This window comes from Halichoerus grypus, chromosome 6, assembly GCF_964656455.1.
Source record: "Halichoerus grypus chromosome 6, mHalGry1.hap1.1, whole genome shotgun sequence".
NCBI lineage: Eukaryota > Metazoa > Chordata > Mammalia > Carnivora > Phocidae > Halichoerus > Halichoerus grypus.
The window spans coordinates 163,149,625-163,173,383 of record NC_135717.1 but is presented as its reverse complement, the minus strand read 5'-3'; the positions used below and the strand labels follow the sequence as shown (position 1 = coordinate 163,173,383).

Genomic DNA, 23,759 nt, shown 5'->3' with positions numbered 1-23,759 from the left:
TTGAAATCAAGAGTTGGGACGCTTGACTGAGCCACCCGTGTGCCTTGTGTTCAATTTAATTTTAAGAAATATTTATTGACTGCCTGTTATGTGCTGGATATCAACAGATGCAAGGAAAATATCAATGAGCAAGAAACCACGATCTTCGCCCTTTTGGTATTCACAGTCCAGGGAGAAGCCAGGCAAAGAAATGGGCTATTTTACTACTAAATGACAAATGCTCTGAGTGGCTAAGAGCAGAGATATAGAGTCAAACAGGCAGATCAGGGGTCTAATGCCTGCGCTGTCATGAGTTGAGTGATTTGGGGCAGGTTAATTTGGCTAGGTTCAGTTTCATCCGTAAAATGGGTGAGAAATGATACCTTCTTCTTAGTATTACACACATGGGAAAATAGCGGTGCTCAGTAAAGCTTAGCAATTTTTTTATTATGATTATGTACATTATTATTATTTATATATAAAATATATAAATAAAACATACTTTTTATGTTTTATTATGTACATTATTATTAGCTCATAATAATACACACACACTCTCTCTCTCTCTATATATATATATAATAGTACACTCTATTATATTAAGAACAATTTCCCCCAAACTTGGGTATTCATCCAAACGTTGTCCAAAAACTTAGAAATAGGCAAAAGGGATTACTGGATGTCTTTTCAGTGTAGTGCTATGTAGCACCTTATAGTGGCAGACGCATTCAAGGATTAACTGATTCACTAGGACTCTGTACCCTCATTGGACTTCCTATTTACTACTGGTTCAGATATCTTACAATTTTGGAAAGGTAGATGTTCATTTATTGAAAACTGATAACAACACAGATAATTCTTGTCTAGTACCAATACGAATGAAATGAATTCTGTTCCATAGAAAAGATAACCCCAAAGGTTTATTGTTTATTGCCCTGTAAGACATTAGCCAATTTTGTAACTACCCAGTCATCTTATTCTAAGATTTTTTTTTTAAATGCCTTCGTGATGGGCTATATAAACCTCTGTTGCTCAAATGTTCCTGAAATCGGCTTTATCATTTTACTGGCTACTCCCCTTTAATTAATAAAATGAATACTTTTTAAAGCTCGAGTTTGTGCTATTTTATAGAGTCACGTATTTCACTTTTTGGCAATCATCCCTTCATCAATAGAGGTCAATCCAAGCTGCTGAGGAAGAGCATGCAATGCAGACCTGAGGACATGTTGTGCTACCCAGAGACAGTGTTATCGAAGGAGAGACAGGGATAAAAAGTTAACTCAATTGATTAGATGCAAGTTCATAGGTACAGTATTCGGGTTAAATTTATTGTAGAAAACTATGGTTAAGGTTAGCCTACGGACGTGGAAGAAACTTGGCACCGCTTAGCTAAGGATCTGGATTGGTTTGAACTATTTGGTGGTGTTTTTACAGTTTTCAAAAAATGGCAGGAAATGGCCCACTTTGGTGCCACCTGCAGACTGGGAGGTTCATCATTCTTGCTATATGAGCTGAAAAGGTCACTGCATTTTCTAGATCTAGGCGGACAGTGCTGAGAGATTTCCTCAGGGGCCCAGAACTGAAAAAATAAGCTTGGTGTAGAGGGCATTGCCATGAGTGGGTTTTAGCCACAGATAAATTATGCCAGAATTTGCATGCCACCGACCCTGGGTCTCTTATCTGTGGCCTACTCTATTCATCTGCATGATTCACAGGCCCTTTGGGCATTTATGCCACCTCCATGAAGAAAATAAGGGCCTTGAGCAATATTTTCACCCGAGGATTCCGCTAAACATCATTAGATAGAAAAACAGACTTCAGGCAAGCTTTTAAAGCATGTATCCATCACACATGCCCTGTAATGATTTGATTCCATGAAAGTCCCTCATTTTAGACTGGGAGTTCCTTGTGTTTAAGGACCATATCCAATTCATCTTCACAACTACGGAGACAAGCAATCTGAAGGTCCAGGTGCGGAACTAGGATGCTCATCCCACATGGCCTGGCTGAACTGACTGGGATTTGAGGTATTCTTGTCCACCAGCAGGAGAGGTTGTGCCCAAATTCACGAGCGCCTTAGGTCTAGCTGGGCTGCTAGTGTTTTTTTGGTGTTCTTCTCACCAGCCACCTCCCACTCGCAGAGTGCCTGGTGGCCATGGCCGAGACCACCGTGTTTCTTCTGGGCAAGGTCATTGCCATGCTTGCTCCGTAAGAACCAGGGGTGGGGGTTCTTCTTCAAGAGCAAAGCTCTGTGTCCTCATCAAGCTGTGTCCTCATCCAAGCACGCCTCTCTGCAGATGCCAAGAGAACAGGAGGTACTTCTGCTGTGCACTGAAGCCCACAGTAAGTGATGCTGACGTTTGCCCCAAACTCTCTGTCAGAAAATAATCTATCTTTACATCATTCTTTTACATGGTGCCCATCACATAGCATGCACTCGGCGCGTGCAGACCGATCGATAACATGACCTTAGAGGCAAAACTTTTAAATATCGGTTGGGAGGGCAGAAAGCTAGTTGATGAGAGATCAGTGATCAGGAGGAGAATTAACTCTGATAAACTTTAAATGTAACTGTTCTTTTCTTTCTTTTTGCTTGCTTGAAAACCAGGAAATATTCAAGTTAATCAGAGGGATCAGAATGTTAATTGTGAAATTGAAGAAGGAAGCATATTCCATTATGTCTGTTTAAATTGGAAACAGATCTGGTTGTCCTGTTAAAGAAGAGCAGAAGATAGGTGAGGGCTGAATGTAGAGGTTCTTGAGGAAAATCTAGATGGGTTTTCTGGAGCTAGGATAAGCTGAAACAAATCCTTGGCAAACCAAGAAAGATTAAGAATTGGTTATGACTACCCAGAACTTTGTGAAAACCCATGTTTGATCAAGCAGTGTTTCAAACAATTGTAACTATTTATAAAGACACACAACAATCTAAATATTTCCTTTGGGGGATAGGAGCGAGGGTGGGAGAAAGTGGCATGAAAGAAATTAGCATAAAAGAGGGTGGGTTTATTAAAAAAAAAAACAAAACCTAGATTTGAATTGTAGTCTTATCACCTATCAGTTATATGATTTTAGGCAGGCTGCATAGTCTTTTAGAGTGTGAGCTATCCTATCTGTAAAATGGAAATAATAATGTCTAACTACTCAGAAATCCTGCGAAAATGAAATGTAGGTAATATGAATACGTGTCAGTGGGCGCCTGGGTGACTGTCAGTTAAGCACCCAACTCTTGATCTCAGCTCAGGTCTTGATCTCAGGGTTGTGGGATCAAACCCTGCATTGGGCCTACGCTGGGCATGGAGCCTACCAAAAAAAAAAAAAGAATATGTCAGAGACTGATGAGCCATGCATATCCATTTTATTTTCTTTTCCCCCAGTGCACAGTCTCCCTTGTGGTTAGATATTGACATGTGACTGAGTTCTGGCCAACAGAATAAAGGGGAGAGATGGTTGCCACTTTCCAGACTGGCCTTAAAACACCATTCTCCCCATTCATGGACTGTGTGCAGACAATGTGGAGGCCTTGGAAGAGAGAATCACGAGATGGAAGGAACCTGGGTCCCTGGCTGCCTTCTGGTCAGAAATACTCACTTGGACTTCACGAGAATGAGATGTAAGCTGTTATTTAGATTTGGGACAGTTGGCTTTACCTTCATGTATATATATATAAAAGTTATCTGAAATTTACCTTCATTTATTATATCTAATATATAAAATAAATGATATATTTGTCTATCATTTATTTTATATATTATTAATCATCTTATCATTAAAATAGAATATTTTATATAGTATATAGTAAAGTATATAGACTACATAATAATATAGCTATATTATATGCCTTCATTTTTACACTAAATATAATGACATATAGCATATACAATATATAATATATAACATGCATAGACCCACCCTTTGTGGGAGGGGTTTCAAAGAATTTGTAGACATGTTTTATTTTATTTTTTTAAGATTTTTAATTTATTTATCTGACACAGAGAGAGAGAGCATAAGCAAGGAGAGTGGCAGGCAGAGGGAGAGGGAGAAGCAGGCTCCCCACTGAGCAGGGAGCCGGATGTGGACCTCGATCCCAGGACCCTGGGATCATGACCTGAGCCGAAGGCAGACACTTAACCATATGAGCCACCCAGGTGCCCAGACATATTTTAAAACTACCATGAACCCCTCTTATGCTTTAGGGACACTAAACCCCATCGATCCCCGAATTTGTGGCCATGCTTCTACACACTACCCTCTTCTTGCAGTGCCACTGAGACCACAAATTTACCTCCCAAATTTCTACTCACCATTTAAGATTCAGCTTAGATGCCATGTGCATTATAACGTTTTACAGGCCCACATTTGGAAGTCAGTACACCTTCTCTGTTCTGCCCATGGGTCTCTGTTTCAATTTCTCTTAGGTGACCTGAATATATAGTTGTTGACGGATAAATAGAACAGGATAATAAAATCTCAGGTGTGAAAGTGACCTTACGTGTTACTTAGAGCAACCTTTTCGAGTTTGTTTCTATTCATGTTCTTTTCCCCTCTGAATTTTTACTGTTTTGAAAGTAGGGACCGGGTTTGACTTACCTTCATAACCACTCCCCGCAGCACCCTCCCACCGCCAGCCCTCCGGCAGGGCTCTGGCGCAGCACGCTTTCAGGGAGGGTGAGGGAGATGCACAGGCCTGTCTTCCTCAACACACCCACCCACACACACACCACACATCACACACACACGCCACACACCACACACACACGCCACACATCACACACACACACCACACACACACACACCACACACACACACACCACACACACACACATCACACACACAGGCCACACACCACACACGCCACACGTCACACACACACACACCACACGCCACACATCACACACACACGCCACACATCACACACACGCCACACATCACACAGACACACCACACACAGCACACATCACACACACACACGCCACACATCACACACACACGCCACACATCACACACACACACCACACACACACACCACACATCACACACACACACCACACACACACCACACATCACACACACACGCCACACAACACACACACACACCACACACACACAACACACATCACATACACCCGCCACACATCACACATGACACACACATGCCACACATTACACACACACACCACACACCACACACACCACACACCACACATCACACACACACGCCACATATCACACACACGTGCCACACATTACACACACACACCACACACCACACACACCACACATCACACACACGCCACACATCACACACACATGCCATACATCACACACACACACCACACACACACCACACATCACACACACACACCACACATCATACACACATGCCACACACACCACACACACCACACATCACACACACACCACACATCACACACACATGCCACACATCACACACACACACACCACACATCACACACCCCACATACACCCCACACACACCACACATCACACACACCACACCACACACACCACACATCACACACACACACCACACATCACACACATGCCACACATCACACACACACCCCACACACACCACACATCACACACACCACACCACACACACCACACATCACACACACACACCACACATCACACACACGCCACACATCACACACACACCCCACACACACCACACATCACACACACACGCCACACATCACACACCCACACAACACACACACCACACACAACACACATCACACACACCACATACACACATACACCACACACAACACACACACATACACACACCACACACACCACATACATACATACACACATATACACACCACACACACACACACACACCACACACACCACACACACATACACAACACACACACACACACACCAAACACCACACATACAACACGCGCACACACCCCTCCGCATATATTGCTAATATGCTACTTTTCTATTAACCAGGTGATATATGGTTTGAGGCAGGTTGGAGCTGTTGGAAGAGATATCTCCAAATGCTGAAAGAGCATGAAATGCTCTTAATTCACCAGATACCGTCAGTCAGAATTAATCGTCTTTATCATGGCTACCGTCCAACTAACAACCACTTTCTGGGAGAAAATCGATGCTGTTGTTCCAAACAGAAAGGGTCACCCTTCTGCCCATCCTTTCAAACTCCTCCCTTCCCTGACTTTCTCTTCTCCAAAAGCAGAACTTTCTGGGCCACAGCAAATGGATCAGCCAAGATCATTCTGCTCATAGTAAACATCAGTGATCAAACAAACACACAACTCACTGTTGAGCAGCTTTGATTTACAAACAAATGATGTTCCAAAAATTTTCAGTGGATACTTTGCAAGAATACCTAGTTGCACACAGGGAACTTCAAGTTCCCTAGGTGACTCACAAAACACTGTTTAAGCAATAATGTCTTCAAAATGCCAAATTGTTATAATGAAAAAAAAAAAAAAGATACAATGCCAGCAATTAAATACACCTGAAAAAAGTGAATATAGTTTTTGAAACAACGTATTCAGCATGCTGATGTTTGAAGGTAAAAGCTAATTTAAGGAAGGAAAAATGAAGTAGTAGCAAAATTTTGGGGTATATTTACTAAAGACTTCTTGACCCTTTCCATGACTTTGAAGATTGATTTACCTGGTTCATTTTTATAACTAAATCTGATTTCCAACTCTGCACTTTTTTTTTTTAAGGTACAGCCCTAGAGTCCCAGCCCTCACAAGCTTGGGAGTAGAAAATGATGTCACACTTCCTTCTTGTATTTAAATTATGACACCATGGGTGCCTACCAACCATGTTGCTGGAAATGAATCTCCTTTAAAGCATCCCCCAGTTATTCCTGAGAAGCCACATGTTCCTCTGAGCTAACAAACGCTGCACGGCATTAGCCTGCTTGTCCCCTCCCCTTCTACTCAGATTCCCAAATATCATGTTCATTGCTCACAGAGATGCTTGGACACCTCTACCTGTAAGCCATAGGACAGCCACGGTCCATGCCAAACAGACAGCCTCTGGATGCTTCCAAAGCTTCCAAACCTTGTGCTGGGCTCCATGATGAGGTGAAAGCCAACCCCCCTCCCTGACCTTGTACACAGTCTTGGTTGCTCATGCTTAGGGCCTCACGAGGTTTTCTTTATCAGTTCCAGCACACCTTGGTCTCCAGGAGACAATTTTGTTAGTGTGCAGCCCAAGAACTGTAGCACTAATCAGACTACTAATCAGATATGACTCTTCAAAGGATTATAATTTTTTTTCTTCAAGGGAATGAAAAGAGAAGATGGAAGGCAAAATTCCCTCAAGATATTATAAGAGTCAGAAGAAGAGTGGAGAGGAAGAAAAGGGATATGTGTCTTTGTGTGAATGTCCTACTCAGCCATAGAGTGAGGTAGAGTCAGGCAAGTTACTATTAATTCATTCAGCAAATTTTTATTGAGCACCTACTATGTGCCAGGCACTGTTCGTATCTGGAGAGCCAAGCAGTGAACAAAGTAGGCAAAGTCCTTGTCCTCAAGGAGCTCACGTTTTTGTAGGGGGAGGCAGGGAGCACAGAAATAAATAAATGGAGGGGCGCCTAGGTGCCTCAGTCAGTTAAGCATCCGAATCTTGGTTTCATCTTGGTTTCATCTCAGATCATGATCTCAGGGTCCTAGGATCGAGGCCAATTTTGGACTTGCCAAAATTGAGGCAGGAAAACTGGGTGGCGGCCAGGGTAGTAACACTTTGTATGCTCTGATAAGGGGCTCAGGACTAATTTTAGTTGACGAGTTTTCAAGAGGAGAGTGAGAGAATTAGATTTAGCTGAACTGGAGTCAAAGAGAACCACTCACAACAGGAGAAATAATAAAGCTTGGCCAGTTCCTTGACTGCCCACCAGGTGGAGCAAGGAGGCCAGAACAGCTTGGTTGCTAGGGTGGGGGTGGGGGTGGGAGTCGGAGAAAGGGTGGAGCAGGAGAAACCACCAGCGAGGGACTGCTTTTTTAAGGACCAGGAAGCTTCCCAGTCAAGTGCTCCTAACTCTGGAAATAACTGTATTGATTTAAAAAAAGTCTCTAGAAAAAACTGGAAGTCACCTAAACGTGCACGTTTAGAGGACCTGTGAAATAACACAAAACATTCACATACTGGATTCCTGAGAAGCCATTTAAAGGAATGGGGTGGCTTCCGGCTTACCTGTGTGAAAAAAGAGAAAAAAGCAAATTGTAGAATAGTGTATAATATGATGCCTTCTGCGCAGATGTCTAGAAAGAGGACAACAAATTGATATTAGTGGTAATTTCAAGAGAGGGTTTGGGGGCTATTGATTGTGAGTGTATGTGTGTGTGTGTGTGTGTGTATCTAACCATTTTATTGAGGTATAATCAACATACAGTAAGCTGCACATATTTAAAATGTACAATCTAATAAGTTTTGGCATACGTACACACCTATGAAGCCATGACCACAATTCCAATAGTGAATATATTCATCGCCCTCAGAAGTTTCCACACATCCCTTTGTAATCCCTCCCTACCACCCTTCCCTGTCCCCCCATCCTAGGCAACCACTGATCTGCTTTCTGTTACTAAGGGTTTGCATTTTCCAGAATTTTACATAAATGGAATCATGCAATATGTCTTATTTTTGTCGTGCTTCTTTCATTGAGCAAAATATTCATCCGTGTTGCTGAGAATATCAATAATTAATTCCTTTTAATTGCTGAATAGCATTACATTGTAGGGGTGTATCACAATTTGCTTATCATTCATCTGGTGATGGACATTTATTTGGATTGTGAATCGTTTTGGGCTAGTCCCCAGAAAAACAAAACAAAGCTGCTAGGAACATTTGTGTACTAGTCTTTGTGTTTGCATATGCTTTCATTTCCCTTGTGTAAATGCTTAGTGGAATGTCTAGATCATATGGTAAGTGTATGCTTTAACTTTTTAAGAACCTGCAAAATTGGGGCACCTGGGCGGCTCAGTCGTTAAGCCTTTGGCTCAGGTCATGATCCCAGGGTCCTGGGATCAAGCCCCGCATCGGGCTCCCTGATCAGCAGGAAGCCTGCTTCTCCCTCTCCCACTCCAAAATTGGTTTCCAAAGTGGTTGTACCATCTTATATCCTGCCAGCACTGTATGAGCATTTCCATTTGTCTTTATCCTTGCCAGTATCTGGTATGACCAGACTTCTAAATTTTAGCTCTTCAAATGGGTGGCTTACATTTTCATTTCTTTAATGATTAACAATGTACATTTTTCTTTTCTTTTCTTTTCTTTTTTTTAGATTTTATTTATTTATTTGACAGAGAGATAGGGAACACAAGCAGGGGGAGTGGGAGAGGGAGAGGGAGAAGCAGGCTTCCTGCTGAGCAGGGAGCCCTATGCGGTGCTTGATCCCAGGTCCCTGGGATCATGACCTGAGCCGAAGGCAGACGCTTAACTGACTGAGCCACCCAGGTGCTCCAACAATGTACATTTTTCATATACTCATTTGCTATTTGTAGACCTCCTTTGGTGACGTGTTTATTCAAATTTCTTTGGGCTATTGACATTCATATTTCACTTTATACTTCATAAAGTTTTAAATTTTAGAATGAGCATCTCTTTTTATAATAAAAAAAAAACCTAATTTAAAACATCTCAACCCAGAATACAATAATAATTACAATTTGGCAAGCAGTTCGAGTGTCTTGACAACCAGTTGTTCTATGCTCAGAATTCAAGCTAAGGCTAAAATAAAGCACAGTCACAGTATTTTGTAAAGGAACTGTTGAAACCAGTGTCAAGACAGGCAACATCCTCTGTGACAACAGAGATCACCAGCCCCCACTGGTCCCTTTTTACTTTTAAAGAATCTGAAAGAAGAGCTTTGGTTTGTATTTGGTTGTGAAAGGGGGGAAAACAGGAAACAGGAAACTTAGGTTGAAAATGGACTTGACTGAACATTTAGCACATGTTGACTTTCTTTGGAGAACCTTCAGTATCCTCTGTTGTTCAACCCACCAAGTGGTCTTATAGATGGTCTTGGTGCCCTGCAGCGTGGTGCAGAGCTAAAGGGCTGCACGTTCCAAACTGGAGTTACAATCAAGTTAGGGTTATTGGGTTACTGTCAGTCATAAATTATTGTATATTGTGTAATGCAGTGGAAAGAATCTTGGCAGCCACAGCCAAAGAGAAGCTTTCGGAAGGGACATGTGAGGAATACCAGCTGAACCCATGGCTAGAGAAAGGAACTCCGAACTGGAGACTCCTGCGTGTCTGGCCTGTGCATCTCTAAGAGGCCCAAATTTACAGGCTGCTCCATCCCCTTGAGCCCCGTGGCCCTTTGCTTCTTCCTCTGTTAGAGCACCAGTGGTCTGCTAGAGTGGTTACCTGCTCTGTAAGCTATGAGTTCTTGAGAAACTTAATGATTAAGTTCTTTAGGATTCTTGCTTGTGTATTTTTCCAATTTTGTATATCTTCAGCATCTGGCACAAAGCAGGTTCTCAATTCAATTTATATATTTAAGTGTAATCGAGGAAGATAAAATGTTTGCTGTCCACCAACACAGTAATCCAAGAAGAGTGGATTAGGTTTCAGTGAAAGGTCCTCTCAATCACCTGGGCACCTGGAAGGGTCTGGAGCTGAGTCTGGAGGTTGGGGCCTGAGTGAACAGGATAGCTGTGCATTACAGAGAGAGGATTTGGAGTTGGGTGTGGGGTGAGGGTGGGGTAGAAAAGCAATGGGGAGGGAGGGAGAGGATTAAGCGAGATACTCAGAGAGTAAAGCAGCCAATAAATAATACTTCTCCAGGGCCTGGTAGCCAAAGGGTTTTGTTTTGTTTTGTTTTCACAGGGATGTTTAATATTCACATTGAAGTTGTTTGAGTTTCAACAGCATAAACCTCTCCTTGTCCTCTAATATCCTTCATAAAGACTACATGTTTGGATGGCCCTGTTGTGTGGGTTCACTATAGAAGCCAAGCAAGGGGCTGAGTTTCCATCTGGGGCAGGGACAGAAAGGCGAGACCATTTCCTGAATGAACTGGGTCAGGGGAACCAGGAGTTGGCGGTAACAGTAGCCATAACAAAGTAAGCTTAAGAAAGTATGTGGAAGTCATGGGTAAGGCTTTCCAACTTCCCTTAGGACGTGAATTTGGGAGTCCTGGTTCGTTTTATCTTATGGTGCAGAGAGATCGAGGCTGAAGTGTGCGGTGCAAGATGGAGGAGAGGTGGAAAAGGAGAAAAGAACCAGAGTGAGGAGAAGGTGCCCTTCCTTCCCTCAGGTGTTCTGATCTATCTGAGGGTGTACCTGCTGTCCAGGAAAAGACCATCAACAGTGTAGGACAGTCTAAGAGTACTGGAGGGAGCAGACATCAGAGCAAGAGTTTAGGGGCAGGAAGCAGAAGGTTCTCACAAAAGAGCTACGCCTTGAAGGATGGATCTCCGGCTTAAAAGAGAGTTTAATGTCTATATTTCTGTATAGCTATATGTAAATTATTTATCTAGTGTCTTCTCTTATTGAGGAGAGTGGGGTGGATAAGATGCTCTGGCCCCGAAGTCAAACAGACCAGGCTCTTCACCCTGGCTACTAGCTGTGTGACCTTGGGCAAGACACTTAAGTTATCCGGGCCTCAGTTTCTCCATGTGTAAATTGCAAGTAATGAAAGTACCCACCTTGGAGGGTCGCAGGGAGATTCAAATAAAATAATCTAAGAAAAGTGGTTCGTCTAGGGCCTGGCACAAGATAAATACTGAACAATGCTCACTAAGTGGTATCCATTTATTTATTGATTTATTTAAAGATTTTATTTATTTATTTGACAGAGAGAGACAGTGAGAGAGGGAACACAAGCAGGGGGAGAGGGAGAGGGAGAAGCAGGCTTCCTGCCGAGCAGGGAGCCCGATGTGGGACTTGATCCCAGGACCCTGGGACCATGACCTGAGCTGAAGGCAGATGCTTAACGACTGAGCCACCCAGGCGCCCAAGTGGTATCCATTTTTATGTAAGATTATTGAACACAGCTTGGAAAATACAGAGAAAAGCAGAACTAAAAACCTTCAATAGTTTCACTACCCAAAGCAGAAAACCACAGTTAACACTTGGGATGAGACCTTGGCAGTTTTCAGTCAGTGTGTTTGACCTTTTCTCTTTCTCTGATTGCCAGTCATTCTGAATATAAAATTTAAATCCGTATTTTTATCTAGTTAAGGTACGATTTTTCCCCATCTTATTATAATCCCTTCAAACCATTTTTAATGACTGTGATACATTATAATGCTGTATTGTAATTCACGTAGTCATTCTCCTGTTGTTAGTCATTTGTGTGGATTCCAGGCTTTTTTCCCCTCCCTATTCTAAATAATTCAGTAATAAACAGGTCTCTACATAAACCCTTTCCTTTATTTTGTATTATTTCTTTAGAAATGATTCTTAGACATAAAATCACTGGTGTAGAAGGTATCAACAGTTGTAATCCTCCCATTTACTGTCAAAAGAATTCTCCGGGCATCTGGAGGTGGGTATAGTCTCTTTTTTCCGCCAATCTGTTGAATACAGTCTGAGAGAAAAGCTGACTCAGAGCTTGAACTCCTAGAGGAGGTCTGAGCTTTTTTTTTTTTTTTTTTTTTTTGTACTCTCTTTTCTTCCCAGTGGCAAGCAGGCTTGGGACCCTCCCTGGCTCCTGCCAGGGCTCCTTGCTCGGTTCAGAGGCAAATGCACTTTCTCTTGGGATCTCTTTCTCGGTGGCTGCATCTCATCCAATATGGATGGATATGCGCTTTGTCACCTTTCCTTGCAAAATGACTTACCCAATATCCAGGTCAGTGGAGAAGGCTGCCCTCCTGAATGTCTAGTTGTGACTTTGCAGAACAGCTTCATGCCTAGCTTAAAGCCCAGCTAAAAATAAAGCTCCCTGTGGCTTTTGTCTCCCTTGGGGACCACCTGGGGAGGGTTTTTCATTTATAAACTGGAGATAAAAGTCTCAGGTGGGATTTGGGTCTCAGCAACTCCGGCTGCATTGCCCAACATTCTCTGGATTGCTAGTGACAGAAATCCAGCCCAGGTACCTCAAGGAAAGCGATGTGCTCATATGTAAATGGTTAACATCTGGCTCTTGGGTGGGGGTGGGGATAGAAGCCCTGATTTGCAGTATTTTCAGATTTCCATGGACTGGAAATACCCCGAGGCTGCTAGAATAAATACCTCTACCAGGGCTGATTGCAAGCTCCAACTGGTTAACAAACAGTTCACAAAGTTCCTGAGAAGTGAACAATGGGCTCTTGCAAACCAGAAGGAGCCTAGTCTGGTACACTCAGCGGGGGAGAGATGATGGACTTAGGTCATCAACCTGTGGGAAGAGCCCAGACACAGAAAATGACCTCAGGAGTGATGGGAACCAGGGAGTCTAATGCCAACAGGATTCTCTGCAAACCAACTTATTATTATTATTATTATTTTTTCCACTACAGATAGCCTCTCTCCATGTTTCAAGAGACGTGACTACTGGCAGCTTCCAGAATCATGTCCTCAAGTGAGTCACAACCAGAGAAAAACGAGGGCCTCTCTTCCAGACAGGGCTGGTTTGAAGAATCCCAGTGAAGGTTGACCAGGGTCGGGGCATTGTCCGAAGATTGTGGGGTCTGTTAGAAGGGGGAGGTTCAGTTGCTGGTCAGACCATTAACCATCTGGATACCATCAGAACCTGGTTCCCATCTCTACTAGTCTTCAAAGTGGCTGATTCAATGACAACATGAAGGAGCTGTTTTACCCTACCTGTCTTAGCATTATATTTTATAGTTTTTTAAAAAATCTCAGCTAATTTCTTAGACACCAATAATAACCCATCAGTGTTTTAAATACTTCTATTTCTCGTATCACAAGGGAGACTTGCAATATGCTCCCATGTGTTGAGAAATTGTATTTCCTCTTTTGTGAGTTATTTTCATGTCTTTTTTTCCTCACTTATCTCCTGGGGTTTTCAGGTTAAAAAAAAAAATCTCTTCATTCAACAAATATTACTATAGGCCAAGCATCTGTAAGCACAGGAATACAATACCAAACAAGATAGACAAGGTTCCCACTTTTAGAGCACTTATCCTATTTGTATGGTCTTTTTAGATAATAATATTACTAATTTTTGCTTGTCATATTTACAACATATTTTGCTTGTCATATTTACGTATTTACAACAATATTTACAGAAGTATTCTTTCTGTGTGCTTTCTTATTCTTTCATAGACAGTTTTATATTTTCATGTAGTTAAATCAGATCTACTCCCCCCTCCTTTTTTGGGGGGGACTTTCCCCTTTTAATTTAAACCTTTTTCTTCCATGCTTACAATTTCATTTCCCCACCAAAATTTTGAGATCATATTCTTTTTCTTTCCTATTTTCCTAGGCTTGAAACTTTTGTATTAAATGATTTAATTTAGGGACGCCTGGGTGGCTCAGTTGTTAAGCGTCTGCCTTTGGGTCAGGTCATGATCCCGGGGTCCTGGGATCGAGTCCCACATCGGGCTCCCTGCTCAGTAGGAAGCCTGCTTCTCCCTCGCCCACTCCCCCTGCTTGTGTTCCTGCTCTCCTCCTGCTTGTGTTCCTGCTCTCGCTCTCTGTCAAATAAATAAATAAAATCTTTTTAAAAAAATGATTTATTTGTAATTTATCATAGTGTGTGGATGAGCTGAGCATCTAAATGGGTCATTTTCTGCCGACATGAAACAGAGTGAATTTTGATCGCTGGAGGGGCAAGGTATGGGTTGTTGGAAGGAAATTGGATTTGCTCAGTTTAGGGAATTGATGTGGGAAATGGTGAGGAAGGGGGAATAATGAGCATAAATGGGGTGGGTAGAGTTCTTCTGGAATAAAGGGTCCATATATTGTAGTGATTCTTAACCAGGGCGGGACATACCTGTTGACTGGGCAGCTTTAATGAAGTACTCAAGCCTGCGCCCTTCCATTGGTAGGCTGATATGAGACCAGGGTTCATCTATTTTTTAAAAAGCTCCCTGGGGACTACTGATGTGGGAAACTGGGGGATAAATCTAGTCAGAGCAGATCGAGAGAGGTGTCAATGCCAAGCTGAATGCAGGTCCAGGAAGCCCCTGAGAGGAGAGTAGAAGGAGCATGGACTTTGGACTTGGGCAGGTGTAAGTTTCAGTATCATTTTTGACACCTGTAGGCTGTTATTGGGGCAGACCACTGGTCTTCTCTAAGTCTTTTTTTTCTGTCCTATACAAACTTAATCATATTTACCTCATAGGGTTGTGATGATTCAGTGGGAAATCAAGTACAAAATGCTTGGCTCAGCACCTGATATTTTAATTAATTCTCCCTTCTTCCTCTTGAACGAGCCTTTGACCCAAGCCAGGCCTGCGTCATAGCCTTTGGGACGAACTGATGCAAGACGTTTCCAGAAGAAACAGGTAAATACACGTCAGGATGAGAAACGAAAACAGGTCCAAGTGTCCGTTAGTCCCAGAGGTTTCAGAAGCCTTCAGAGAGGCTGTACCTTTTTGGAGAGGAATCCTCCTTCCTTAGAGAAATGGAAAGAAGCTTTGAACGTCACAAAGGCCCTGTCTTCATAAGCTTGGCAAAGGCAAAATCTGGCTTTACTATAGGCCACCTCGGCTCAGTAGCAGAGATAATCCCAGGTCCTCGGCAGCTTAGCTTATAAACCAAGCACAGCTGTTGTGAAAATAATGCAGGCATAGTCACTTTTATGAAAGAAAATTCTCAGGCAAATCTGTTTACAGAGTGAAAGATCTCCTTTCTCTGGAATGGAAAATGCCATTACTTCTCAGAAGATCCACCTGACTTAATTTCGTATCATTAGTATTCATTCAGCGACTTGACCAATATTTGTTGATATCACTTCTGTTTGACCAGTACTTTGGAACTGCTTCTACACAGTACTCATTTAAAACTGGTTTTCCATGCTGCCCTACATACAAGTTGACGCCAAATATTTATTTTTGGGTGCTAATCAGTACTCCTTGGAGGAATGCTAATTAGAATGCTAATCCGTATTCTTTGGAAGTCAGCCATCCAAAAGACAGTTAGGATTAGTGGAAAGGGAGAGGAGTTTGGAGTCAGAAGCACATGTCTCCAACCTGGACTCTTGACTATGTGACTTTAAGCCGATGGCTAAAACACGCCGGGCCCAGGTCTTACTTTTCTCTAAAATGAAAATGTCTTTCTTACTCTTAAGCCAGTACTCTCTTTCTGGAAGAGCAGATTGGGTGGGTGGAAGGGAGGAATGACCTTATTCATTTTAGAAGACAGAAACTTGCATGGTATCAGAGAGGAGAGAGGCCAGCCTGCCCACGGGGAGGGTGTGTTTGGGAACGAGAGGTATCACTGGGACAGCAGAGGAAGGGCCCTTCTGCGTGGTACACTAGTCACACCCCAAAAGCCCAGGCTTTAAGATGTGGTCTTAGAAGTCTCTGTATGATGGAGGGGCTTGAGCTGCTGGGTGGGAGATGAGTGCACCAAGAGTCACGTTGCAACTGAATTGAAAGTTTTCGCTGAGTAGAGTGCTTCTCTACTTTGCCTTCGCTTCTGACAAATAGGTCAAAAGAAGGGTGGTATTTCTTTTACTTGAAGAACAACAGCACCTAGGCTTTATTGGAGCAAGAGGGGCTTAGATAATTAAGAGACTTGCAATCTCCTGGCTGACATCGGTGCAGAGAGGAGTTCATTAGTTCATTACTGACTCAATCTCTTCCACATCCTGGACAGGTCTCCTGAATTACTGTGATGATCATTGTGTTTGAAAGCTTCCTGATGAGCACCTAGTGGCCTCACTCCCATCCACCCCCTTCTAGGTGAAATCTTTTCTGAGGCTCAGCTGGGTTGTAAACAGCAGGCGCCTAGTTCTGCCTGCTGGGTCCTAGGAGATAGCCTAAAGCTGATAAGCCCAGCACTTGCTGCTTCCCTACAGGGTCCCTATAAAATGAAGGGGCCCAGGACTTAGCAGAAGTCACAGAATCCGAACTGCTGGACTCCCCTCTCTACCTTTTTGAAGGTTGAGGAATTCAACCAAAGCAATATAATACTACATCTACATACAATTCTGGTATCATGTTGAGACCTAAGGATTTTCAGAGCCAAAAGCCAATGTAAGGAAACAGTAAGTCTCCAGGGCAGTTAAACATCAAGGGATAATCGGGTGTTAATGGTTAGGGACCCAGCCTACACAGGACCGTGAGATTCAGTTCATCAGACGCTTACTGAGCTCTTACTAGGCACCGGATCTTGGGCTGGATACTGGGTGGTGGTGGGAGAGATCCAGAGATAATGATGCTAATGACAATGATGGAAAGAGTAGCATGTGCTGAGAGCGGACTGTGTGCCAGAAATTGTGCTCATTTCTTTATTCTCTAAAAAGTAGGGGCTCCATAGATACTTGTTGGTGAACTACTCACTTGCCCCAGCTATACTGGCCTCCTCTCTGCTCCTCAGATGCACCTCAGGACCTTTGCATTCACTCTTTTCTCTACCTGGAAGACTCTTCTTCCAGATATTTGCGTGGCTGGCTCCCATACCTCCTTGAGGTCTTTACTCCAATGTCACCCTCTCTGTGAGGTCTCCTTGACCACCTGATCTAAAATAGCAATCCCAATCCCACAGCCTTCCTGTTTCCCTTTCTCCACGTTACTTTTCCCCCTTAGCACTACCTAGCGTCCTGTGTTTTACTGATGTGCTATTACCTGGTCTCCCTTGCTGGCATGAAAGCTCCACAAGGATAGGGATTTTGAGTTGCTTGTTCTTGGCTGTAGCCCCCTTGCCTAGTCAGATACTCACATCTTTGTGCAACACGTGAATCAGGTGCACTCATCTCATACTAAAATCAAACTTTCTGGGTCAGTTACCCACGCAACAATAAGCATGAAGGATAGTGCAGTGAAATGAAGCCGACAAGGTTTTACCCTCTAGAGATCCATGGCCTGATGGGGATAGGATATTACCGTAATTACATAATGCTCTCCATTCTGCTGAAACAGAGCATGATGGGTGCTTTACCGATATTCTTTCACTGAAATCTTACCACAATTCTAGGCCATTGGTGGTACTGTAAGCCACAGTTTATGGATGCTATTTTAGTTTTTTCTAGCGCTGAAAATATCCATCTAGGCTCTGAATTATAGAGGGGCTGGCTTTATTTAGTTGGCACACATTAATGGTCATTTTGTATCTGAAGCTTACAGTGGTCACGGTCTCTTTCATATTTGTTATCTCCCATGAATCCTACAAAGTATTCATCTTCCTCTATAAATGAGGAAACTGAGGACCAGAGAAGTTAGGTAACTTTCCAGAACCACACAGCCTCGTAAGTCTTCCAGATAGGATCAAACCCAACCCAATCCGTATCCTTACCACTCTCCTTTATTCTGAGGAGGAGCTCAAATGATGGAGGGACTGAGCAGGGGGAGGGGACAGGTGGTCAGGGACTAGATTTTCCTGGAAGGAGGCTGCTGGAACTTCCAGATTGGAAGGCTGGGGAGAAGAGCTTGAACAAAGAACAAGGACTTGCAGGTGGTTATGGGTCAGGGGGAGTGGAATCCTAGATGGGAGGGGATGCATAATTCCCGAACCCTCATTCTGCCCCCTTCCCCCCCACCCCACTCCTGGTCATTGTGCTCCCCCTGTGATAAGGAGATGTGGGAGATTTCTTGAGCAAGGTCGGGGGAGGGTTTTTTACAGCAACTTCTCTATCTCATTCACTAAGGAATCCATCATAGCCACGCACCTCTTATATCTATGTGGTTAAATTAGCAACACACATTTCTTACATGCTGTCTGAACCTTCCTACAACATTGCATTTCTACATATTACCCACTTCTACTGAACTTTCAAAACTTGGAGACTTTCCCAACACCCCACCCCCTTGAGAGTGGGTACTCTGACAGTGCGGGATGCTGAGAATCAGAAGGCATCATACATTACGTACAGTCATATCCATACAATTAGCCATCCATCATGTTTTGAGTGCCTCCTACAATCCAGGCAAACTGCCTGGCACTAGGGATAAGCAAAGGAATTGATCAGTCTCTGCCCCAAAAGCTCTAGTGTGGAAGACAGTACATAAACAGGCAATCACAATACATCCTGGTAGGGGCTGTGACCACCTGGGGGCTGGGGGGGAGGGGCACCAGGGAGGGATGTCTTATCCACGTTGGGGTGGGGGCACGAATAGTTTCAAGGAAGCTGAGTTCCTTAGAGATTATGGCAAATTAGGGTAACTGAAGGGAAGCTCAGTTTGGCTACACAGAGTAGGAAGGGATTTGAGGGAGAAATGAGGCTAGGAAGAGAAGCAGGGGTCAGATTGTCAAGAGTTTTTAAATATATACTATTTTATTTTATTTATTATTTTTTTATTTTTTTTTCCTACAGCACACGTAACGGGTAAAACGTGTCCACCAGCAGCCTGGTGAGAGGGCGCAGTTGCAGAGGTGAATTACCTGTGTCAGGTTGAGATACAGTCCTGTCCTTTCCTTCCCAGTTTGAGATTCATGATGCTCATTAAGCATCTGGATTTTATCAGTAAGCCTTGGATAAATGACTCCATCAGACTAGGTTTGTTTTCTTATCAGTCTGTCCACTCATGTGCTAATTGGAAGTGTGAGTTCTCAGATCAACTGCCGGATTCTAGCCTTGACTCCTACCATTCCCAAGTTGTGTCACCTTGTACAAGTTGTCCCCCCTGGTGGGGAAACTGGATCAGTACTATTGCGGCGCCTCCATCGAAGGCTCACTCAGGCTGGAAGGAGGTAATGCATATTAAGCCCCTGGCATAATGCCCGGCACACAGTAAGTGATCAGTAAATGGTGACTTTTGTGGTCCTCCAGGTCCCCTGCAGCCTAACCGTGTTAGCAATCATCCTCTTGGTCACTGGCATCCCCATCATCATCACCCCTCCCGCCATCATTCCTGGTATCATTGTAATGATACTGAAATTCTAGGAGGTCATTCCTCACTGGGTTCCTCCCCTCCACTGTCCCTCCTTGTGGTATTCTTATGAAAGGGAAGGCCCTACGTAGACGGATTTGACTCACGTGAAATTCATTACGTTTATTGAGCTCCTACTATGGGCCAGATATTGTGTTCTAGGTACTAGGGAATCCAAGAGTGAGCTCAATAAAGTTTTCAGGCATGGAACTTACACTCTAATGAGAAGAGGCAGACAATAATAATTACATCAGCAGAGAAAAACAAATACTCTAGAGAAACATGAAGCCGGGGAAGATGGACAGACAGTATCTTGGGTTGGGCAGCTGTTATCATCTATCTTCCAAGAAAGAGTTCCCCTCCTGCACGGAGCTACAGAATTTGGAGTTGGGGAGCTCCTGGGGGTGGGAACTGCTGAGACCGTGTCCTAACACTCCAGAGCCAGCTACAAAGGAGACCCCCACTTCGAACACACACCCTGTTTGCAGGGCATTCCGGCCCACGTCTTGGCCTCTGGGGGTCTTGTCAACCTGGAACCGAGAAGAGGCAATCAACAGTAAGTAACAGGGGCTTTCTGCTTCGGCATTCCAACAGAAATACAGGAAACTAAGAGGGCTGCAGGCCTACAATCTCTGCCTTATCATTTATGGTCCATGCACCCTGAGGATGTTCAGAAGTGTCTTCGCACAAGCTGAGGGAAAGGAAAAGATGTCTCTAGCTCTTCCTCCTCTTCTCCACCCACATTCCTGACCATCTAATACGCTTTAGGGAGGAAGAAGAGGACAAGGGATAGAGGTGAAAAACTCTGGGTGTCGGGGGGAGCAGGGAAACCTCCTCCACATGCATGCTGTGCTGATTCAGAGGATGGGCTAGGAGAATGGAAACCTCCCAGCACCGCTTTTTCCTGCCCTAGAAGATTCGACGAGGCACTCCTCTCCTCTTGGTGCAGCCAAACACCACGGCAGAACACGCTTCAGAGGAAAACACTGCCTGCTTTCTCAGGTCAAACACATCAGAGCCTGTGGTCTATAAGCCACACAGGGGTGCCGGGAGTGCCAAGAAGTAATGATGAAAGAAAATGGGTTGAAATCTAGACATTGAAGCTTTGTGTAGCTCTGCTTTGCTCAGTGACTCTGCAAGCTGTATTAGCTACCCTCTAATTCCCTGAGCCCTGCTATGTGCCCCACATCATATGCTGTCTCTCAGCGACCCGGTGAGGTAGTTCTTATTACCCACCCCTCACAGATGAAGACACAGAGGTTCAGAGAGGTCACACTCTCCAGTCAGTCATGGCAGCTGAATTTGAACCCACGTTAGTCTATTTGGGAGCCGGTGTCTTAACCATTATACTTCACTACTTCCCAGAGGAAAGGGTCAAGAGGGAAACACTGAAAATAACAACACTCTCCTCCCCCACCTGCTGTTTCCGGTGCTCAACAGAGGCAGAAAATTGAGAAATCTTCCATGCTTTCTGGCATAAGTTCTGTCTCAACTTTAAAAAATGTGAATATTTAATTATTTCTGATACCAGATATGACTATTTTTCTCTAGGAAATAGATTAATAGAATGAGAAAGGTCTTTAGAGATGCCAAAGAGCTGACCTTGAAATCCACGGAGAAGGTTAAGTACACTTCTCCAGGTCACAGAGTTAGGTTGGTGGCAGAACTAAGGTTAAAAGAGCAGTGCTCCTGTCTCCCAGGCCAGAGCCTGGAGGAGGCCCCAAAGCTGCTTTGCAGGTTATCACTGCCCTAACAGATGACTGCTTGAAGGAGGATGACTGCTTTGTTTGCACACTAGGGATTTTAAACACAAGCTGAACTCAGCTGAACAGTTGTTAAACAAGGCTCTTCTGGCCCCTTCTGATGAGTTAGTCTCTGCCATCTCCTTTCCTAGGTCATGTGCTCTTTTGAATTAGGAGATTCCCGCGATTTCTCCTTGTATTTAGCTGGAGTGGATGTTCCTCTCTCTCTGGGGCAGATGGTTGTATTTCTAGTTCAGAACCTGCTGTCATTTACTCTGGCCTCCCACACTAATACTGACTCTTCTGTCTGCCTGGCTGGCTTCTGCCGACCTCTGCAATCTGGACCCATTCCACCCAGCTCATCTTTTTCTTCCCCATGTCGTGACACACACTACCTCTTGTCAGATCGGAGTCCTGGGCTTACCCTATTTCTGCCACAGAAATATCCTCCCTGCTCTCCCCTGTGCAAATCCATTCTTCAAGGCTTTGCTCAGACCCTCCTGCCCCAGATTTCCCCATGTACCTACAGCCCTGGATGAGCTCCCTTGACATTTATTTTCTCAAGCACATAATTTGGCCCTCAAAATGTTTCCGCACATTCCTCCAAATGTAATGCAGGCCCCTTGAGGGCAGGCCCACGTGTTCATTGGTTCCCCAGAGACTTTTAAAAGCACCTCATATGGTGAGATACAAAGACAGATATAAGTGATGGTTGCTTCTCGTCTTGGAGGGGAGACTAGTACTTTGCAGACATCTGTCTGGTGCATATTGTACCCTCCACGAAGGTTTGTTTTATTGAACTAACATATATGATGCCCCTTATTGCAACAAGAGGTGGCGTTATAGGGGAGGCATCATGAAAGAAATGGCATTTAAACTGGGCCTTAAGAACAAGGAATGTTACTTTAAAAACAGAATCGGCGGAAGAAACCTTTTCCGACAGCCGGCTGCCGGGCACACACACCGCCAGGCACAAAGCGCACCAGGTTTAGGGGGAAAGCCGCGGAGCTCTGTCCCTGCCCCAGCACCAACTAGCCTTAGTGAGAGTGGGCAGGTTGCTTAACTTCCCTGCCCCCTCCCCTTTCCTTCCCACTCCAAAGCAGGATGGGCTCTGGAAGAGGTCAAGGTTCAAATCATAGCTGTGTGACCTTCAGCCAATCAGCTGGGGCGGGGGCTCAGTTTCCTTCCAATAAGACGGGTAAAATAATCGTGCCTTGCAAGGTTTTGTGAGGTTTTAAGAACATATTTAAGTTGCTAAATGCAGAGCTTGGTGTTACTGTATTTCCTTCTACCAGAGTAGGGATGACAACCCCGATCTGCCTCCCTCTCCTGGCGCCGCCCCAGGTTTCCCAGCACACAGCACAGAGCCTGTCCGTTGTAGGGACTACGGATAGACTGCAGGACCCCTAAAGGGAAAATGGAGTTGAAAGAGCTTCAGAAAAAAAAAAAAAAAAAAGTAAACAGCATGGATAGTGGACTTACCAGGGAAGGGGGATGCTCAATAAATGCGTTTCCTTGAATAGACTTTGTGCAGTCCAAGAATCTTTGCTAACTCTCTCTAAACATGCCTCCGCCGAGCCAACTGGTTTCTCGAAGCTCCTTCTGCCTCCGCCTTCAAACCCCCATTAAGAGTCAAGGCCCCACACCGGTCGGGCTGGGAGGGTGGTATGGGGAGGGGCGGGATTTCCCCAAGTCCCTAGAGAAAAGATGGGGGGCGTAGTCGGGTTCCCGCCTCCTTCCTCCCATTCCCGGGGGCAGGGCTCCTGGGCGCCCCCCCCTTCTTTTCCTCTCTCTCAACAGGTCGGAGGGAAGGGACTCGAACTTGGCCCAAGGCAAAAGCTCAACCCCAGCTCTCCTCCCTCCGACCCGCCTGGCCACCCCCACTTCAGCCGCCTATCCCCGGGGCCCTTGTGGCACCCGCTCAGTCGCCAGTCCCGGCCCCGCCATCGACCCAGCCCTGCGCCCCTCCCTTTGGCCACCTCGACTCCCGGCCCCCGCCTGGGTAGACCCAGGCCAGTTGCCCTCCCTACTTCGGCGCCTCCTGCCCCCTCCCACTCGGCCACTTCAGTCGCCTGCCCCGGCCTCCGTA

General features: G+C 44.5%; 1 long non-coding RNA gene across 1 annotated transcript; it reads right to left on the bottom strand.

Annotated features, from left to right (window-relative positions):
• Window positions 1-500: 500 nt before the first annotated feature.
• On the bottom strand, window positions 501-23,691 carry LOC118544658 (uncharacterized). Its single transcript, XR_013449330.1, has 3 exons — window positions 23,153-23,691; window positions 4,284-4,402; window positions 501-2,690 (listed from the first exon to the last, which is right to left on the bottom strand). It is a non-coding gene; the product is annotated as an uncharacterized LOC118544658 (long non-coding RNA).
• Between the last annotated feature and the right edge of the window lie 68 nt (window positions 23,692-23,759).